We start from the raw sequence: 7012 nt of genomic DNA on the forward strand, positions 1-7012 counted from the left end.
TCCGTTACTGGCTTGCTGAACCAAGTAAGAAACGGATAGACAGACGGACGGACAAACGAGCTGATCTTCCTACAGCCCATTGCCATTGCCAGCTCTAGCTTGCAGGTTAAAGGGAACTCTGACGCGGTGGCTGCTGCTACCATTTTCAAACTAGAAACGCAAATAGGTAGGCAGTAACGAAAAAACAAGGGGGGGGGGTACAAGAGGAGACGGCTAGCTGGGAAAAGCAGGACCCTCGTCAGCAAATTGTTCTTCCCTTGCTAGCGGCTGCTTCGAATTGTGCTGTGTTTTCCTAGAGCACCCAAGCAGTCAGCTGCTAGCAGTCACCGCGGTTGCAGAAGCAACGGCAACGGCCGCAGGAGCAGCAGCAAGTACCATGCCGACGCAGGCTTAACGAGTTTCCAATCGGCGATCCGTGGAATGGAGAGTCGATTGGTAGAGCCGCCGGTTGCCCTGTCGCCGCCTGGAATCGGTTGTAGAAGAAGCACAAAGAGATACAAAAAAGAAAACAGGCCGAACGTGAGAAGGCCAAAGCGGCAAACCGAATGGAGAACGACGACGATGACTACGTCGGGGGCAGTCGCAGTGACGACGATGAGAACAATGCGCAACAGAAACTGATGCGACGGCTAATAAAGCAATGTAACCGATAGCAATCGCATCTAGCCAGGTAGCCATCGTATGAACAACGTCAAAAGAACAATATTAAGCTACGATACGATTCGATGAGTCGACGATGGAGGGAAAGCGTTTTCTTCCTTACCTTTTTGCCTATCCTTCTCGCCGTGCAGTGGACATCGTGGTGGTGTTTAGCATTCTGTTCGTGTCTGCTTTACAACGACTGTTTTTGTTGTTGCTGCTGCAATAATCAAGTGACACATTTTGCCATAGCCTGCCGCTAAAACGGGCCTGCAGATAGGGCCTTTCAACTTGTCATTGTCGGCGTTATCGGTTCGCAAAATATGCGGTTTAAAGAGACGAGAAAGGATGCATGTAATCGAAAGCGACATGGAGATAGGAACGATGCAAAGCGACGATTCGAAAAGTTCGCCTCGTTCTCCCTCTCGAATTAGCCCAGTATTCCATGTTGGGCGGTCAAAGCCCCCTGCTCAGTGCCGGATTGCTTAGCTGCTATTAGAAGCGGCCTTTTCATCATCGCCAACATTCGTGTTAGTTTTGATTGAGGGTCAGAGAAGCAGGCGGAAATTGTGCTATGGCTATGGCTGCTTTGTGTGAAACGTTCGAGAAAGAAAGAGCGGGCGTACGAGTATCGAGACGTAAAGTTTAGACACTTGCTAACTCATGTTTTTCGCCATAATCGTTCAGGCGCTGTTGGAAAACCCGTACCTATCGGGTACGAGCCGCTGAGGTGGGTGTCTTACACCATCGAACTACCCCTCGGCTGCTGTTTCCCTAGACTTTGCTGTGCTACCGCTATTTTGCCTTTAAGTGTTCATTGTGCTTTGGTTTTCGAGCTTTAGCAACATACAGTGCAAAGAATTTCTTCTTTAAAGAGACCCCTCTCCCTATTCTTGGGGGCTTTCGGCTTTTCGGTTCCCAAGCTAACGACGACTTTCCCAGCTTACTTGCTGCCACTACGGTGACCGTAATGTTAATAATTGTCGCGGTGCTCGCTGCGCTGTATTCTTACTGTTGATTTTTCCGTTACCGTCGTGGCGGTAGAAGGGACAGTAACAACACGAGCCACTATTCTGCTGGCATAGTTGCGGGGCTGGCTCCTGTCAGCTTCCCCTCTTCCGCCTTTGGTCCTCGGCCATTCACCCTTTTACAATGACGGGAGCACTCTGGGTTTTGACTGTAAGCTGAACGGCAAACTCAGGCAACATTTAGAAGATCATCAGAACCCTCATAAGGACCGTTCGCTTCTCTAGCTGGGAAGTAAGGCCAGAGGCTGCGAAAATCCTCGAGGCTGGTCGAGTCGAGAAGATCCTTTTTTCCATCCTAGCCTTTTTGCTGGTAGCAGTAGAAGCAGTAGCAACGGTTATAGTAAAAGCGATCAAAGGACCGACCAAAAAGACGAACCCAGCGACCCGGCCCCGCAAACCCACAAGAATCTCTCTTGGTTACCGCCACTGGCCGTCACTTGCCTCCGCTCGGCCGGGGCACACTCTGGCACCTCCAATACCTCTTCTGTCGGCAGCTCTTTCAAACAGCTCATGCTTCTTGACGACGGTGAGAAGGATGACAACGAAAGAATCAACGAACGCCCCTCTCAGCCAATTTTTGCCGAGCTCGGACTGCTGCTACGACCCACCATCATGTATACACATCATACACAGCATAGTCGGCAGGCTGCATCAGAACGGCAGCTATGGCGATGAAGGCACGACAAGGAAGCGAACAGTCGCGCAGCCGAGTCGAGTGGCAGAGCCACACGCCAGCACCAGCCGGAAAAGCAGCGAGAGGGAAGTCCATAGGCCGTATGCTGCCGCCGCCGTTAACGCAAGCACCCACTGGCCGATATCAGTACGTGTGATTTATGCAAGCCATTTTTATGTAGCAAATATTTTCACAATATGGTATGCCTGGCTGTCTGGCTTAGGCGCTGCTGCCGCCCGATGACCGGAGGGCAGGCGGTCGGTGGGTCGAGAGTACCACCGCCATCGCCAACAGTACGTTGCTGTCGCCGGTGGTGGCGTGGCCATTCGCGTGTACTCATACTGCGCGACACGAACAACTTTGACTATAGAGAAGAAAGCGCCGGCGACGCAAATGAGCTACGAAAACGCGCCACAGCAAGAATTCGAGAAAGAAGTTCACTGACTGCCTGCCAGATATGCGGGCGGGAAGCATAACGATGACAGCAGCAAAAGTAGCAGACAGCACAGAGCAAACGAAAGAGAGAAAAACAGGAAAAAGCCATTGAAGACCAGAAAGCAATCACCGACCGCCAGCCACCCGGTGTCCATCCCTGATCAACCATAATCAGCCGACAGAGTCATGAGACCCACCGTTTAGAGAAAATAGTAGCATCTTCATTTACTTTGTCGTGGCCATATGGCTCCGAAGCGACAATGGTGTTACCAACGCTGACAAATTGTTTTTGAGGCAGTGGTCGTAATAGTAGTGGGTTGTGCCAATATATCAATGCAGCCAGTAACACAAACGATCGTTTCACAAAAAAAGTAGAAAATTACCACCCGTAATGCTTCGATGGTAACGTGTCTGTGTACGAGCACTAAGGACATACGTGTGCTGGATGTTAGGGGCGCAGAGAATAGGCACAGTTCTTGTGCCTGGCGGACTAGCCTTATCTAGTCCAACTAGCCGAGACTAGTCCGACGATGGTTCCAGATAAGAAATTCGGAGTAGTTCATCATTTTGTAATTTTAAATTTTGGTGGATGATGGTCATCATCGAGGTTGCGAAACCATGACCCTTGGGATAAGACCCGTGACTTAGGGTAGGATAGCTTTTCATCCTGATGTCACCAACATCAAGCAGCTGCGCGCCACAAGCTGGCCGCACTTAAGGCCCCGCATGATATACTGCACGCCAACCACACAACTCGTTCTTAGGCTTGGCGACGGTGTAAAACGATTGACGTCTTCTAATACCCTTTTTCGTAATGTAAACTCTAAATGTGTACGCTAGCCCAGATTTTCTCCTGTTTTCATCGAAGACTCAAGCAAAAAAGGTGTACGGTTGATGTGTCAACAGCCTCGGCGCTTGACGTATGAAGACGCAACTACCTTCTTCAGACCAGACTAATACAGACCAGACGAAACCATTCTTACACTTTACATCCTCTACATTTTACTAATTGGTTCGCAGTCACCAAGGCTGCTGTGATATTGGCTTCACTCCCGAAATTCATGTTATGTTCGACTTTTAAAATGTTACAGACAAAACGGCATGAAACGGTTCTATAATGCGAGTTAGTGAAATGATGCTTCTTTGAACTACCGTCACCCCTGCTAGCAGAACGACAAAAACGAACCTTTGATCCTGCATTTACTATATCATTCTGACGTATGTCATGGCCCAGGGACGATGGCTGGCTAAGGCCTGTGCGGTGCCTACTAGAGTCTACCTTCCACGTAGTTAACTAGCCGATACAGCTACGCGGTTGGTCAGCGTTTCGGTGAGCAAGACGGAGGGGTCGTGCAAGAATAACCAGTGGGGCGGTGCCGCGAAGAAGACAAGAACACGCCGAAGCAAGATCATGGGGCTAAGTGCTGGCATTTCTAAAACTAAAGTTCCACCAACCGTCAGACCTGTGCGGAACATCCCGTTAGCGCCACCTTTCTTTACGGATGTCTATGTTAGCCCGAGAAGGGGAAAATGGGCGCTGCTGACAAAAAGTTACGAGGAAAAGAGCGACGTATCTATGCTCATTTCCCAGCGATCAGTCTTTTGTTCCTTCATTTCACTACAAATAAAACAAAGTTTAGCCTAGGAGAAATGTGTTGGCTGAGATTTCCGTCGCCCGCTTCCATGGGTTTCTGGCTAGCCAGTAGGCTGAGTTAGCCCTGAAGTAGCGTTTTACTCATCGCAAAAAGGTTACCTAAGCGAAAAGTGAACCGATTCAACCTGTATGACCGACAGTTTAGGGGAGCTTCCGCAACTCATTCGAGTTAGTTGAGGGTTATTTCACAATCGCCCGGAAACACCAGCAGCGTCATTGGCAACGCCAGCCGCAATATCCAACTTACACACCAACATTCAACGTCATCCTCTGGTAATGTTTTATGGAGTTCCTACCAATGACTGCTGATATTCACTGTGCAGCCTTTCCTTCATCCTTTTTGACCTGCTGCCATTGCTGAAACTGGTGGCTGACCTGTGGTTGCCTGCCGTGCAGCTGGACACACGCCCCACGGCGGTCCATGCAGGACACACGCGGTGCATCGTATTAAACCCTCTCGACATCAAAGGACTGAGCGTGGATACTCCGGCTACTGTTACTATTTTGGGAGACTGCTGAAGTGATTGACCAAATGGATGTCCAGACAGGCCTGGGCAAAACCACGCCGCGAAACGCAGCAGGACAGAAAAGCACGAATTCCGTCGTCGTTCCCGTGTTCCCTATGAAGGACCTTTGGATTTCAGGTCCTCTATTTTCACTCGGACCTTCACCATGACGGCACGCCAGGTTCACAGCAACAAGCTCCTATTTGACTGGTTGCGTGCCTGTTTGACTGACCCGTGCTCTCACTCGCCGGTTACCTAGAAGTCAGAAGCCCGCAATCGCTGTCAGCTATCGAGCAGCAAAGAGGGACCTCAAGTTTGGACGAGGCTGGACCAGCTCGAGTGCATAGCTCAGCAGTGCAATCAACACTGGCTCAACGCGAGCCCACCACCGACCAACCTGCAGTGTTAGGAGTCTCTGCAGGCGTCTCCTGGACGCTTCTCTGCTTGGCTTTCTCTGTTTTTCCCCTTTCACGCTGCCCTTCGGGCACCCCTACCCTGTCCTACACTCTTTGTCTCTCTCTGGTAACACAACTGGTAAGCTGCTGGGCAGCTTCTTTGGATGCTTCGCTGGTCAACGTGCAGGGTACACCGAGGCAGCAAGTGTTCGTAGTATATTGCAGCCATACATCATTGTCGTCCTCTCAAACGGCGCACTTGTGACCCACTCCCGAATCTACTAACCCCCTGCGTCCCCTTAGTTTCATCTGTAAAAGTCCTCAGTTGCTGAATGCCGGTTGCAGGATAACCGAATGGCGGGTCTCGAACTGTGCGGCAATCACTTGCGGTGTTGACCTAGCGGCTTACAACGTTGGTCGTTGAAGAAGGTTGGTTCGGCGCCCACGACTTTATGGTGGCCTAGCCCCATCAGCTAGGCCCATATTATAACTAGAATAGCACCATATTATTGCCCGCGATACCTCACTTTAGTATAGTGTGACAAACAAACGGTGGTCGGTCTAGGGTCACCGGCGTTGGGGCCAAAAAGCCATCTTGAGACATCGCTGCTATCTCTCAGTCGAGTAAGTCGGACGCACTTTTTTGGAGGTCCTTCCTTCTACTCCTCGAGGATGAATAGAAATCACCAGTGACGCTGTTTCAACCAAACGCCGGTGTGAGTGATTGCTGCTGCTGTTATTGCCAGCACTGTTTAGCTTATATACCGACTTACATATACACCGTACTGCTCCGTTGCCAGCGTTTTTAAAAAGCAAAGAAGTACAACAAGTGTAACATTTATTTGACAATGGTCTCAAATAGCCATTGGCGCCTTCCTGACTTCATTGCCTCAGTAGGTTTAAGTCAGATCCTTGTAGCTCGGCCCGAGTGTAGTCGGGTCGAACCGGGTCGGGCTCACTGTGTCGCTAAAGGGAGACCAGTTGCTTCTTCTATCCTTTATCCATTAGTTTTTTCGGCCAACCCAGTCTTCCTATTGTCGTGCCGCTGGAACCGCTACGGCGCCGTTACTGTCGCTGCTTCAAACAAACCGTTGAAGCACTGGCGGTTTGACTGGGGTCGAGCTACCAAGACCGGCTCTCCATACACTGCTGGATCGGGCTATGCCCGCAACGTAACCATCTATCACTTGGGGTCACACTCGGAACGCGGCCGACGTCAGCTCGTCAGCCTATCGGGCTGTTCTGAGGATAGTGGCAGCAGCGATAGCGGCAGCGTCGCGACAACACCGACGTCTCAGGCTTCCTTTCACCAGCCTTTTCTTCCCCTCTGTATGTGATAGCCGTCATTTTTATGTTGACTAGCACGGCAGCACATCATCCGTTGAGGGGAACGAAAGATGGAGCGAAGGCCGGCAGCTTCACTCAGCTACCTCTGCTGCTGTTGTGGGTGTTCTGGCGGGCGACGTTCGGCCACAGTCGACGGTATCTGCGTCCGCTACTGTGGCTTGTGTCTGTCCTCAGTTCGTGCTGTTGGTAATACAGAGTTATGGCCATGGCGTTTATAAGAAGTCATCGTCCGGCTCGGGAAGGCACCTAACAGCGGCGGCCGCCACCGTTTCTGATGGCAGTACTAGCGGTCTTCGCGATTTCTCCTGTTCAATATATACTTTATACCTTTATGA

Source organism: Varroa jacobsoni, unplaced genomic scaffold (genome assembly GCF_002532875.2).
Source record: "Varroa jacobsoni isolate VJ856 unplaced genomic scaffold, vjacob_1.0 scaffold_576, whole genome shotgun sequence".
NCBI lineage: Eukaryota > Metazoa > Arthropoda > Arachnida > Mesostigmata > Varroidae > Varroa > Varroa jacobsoni.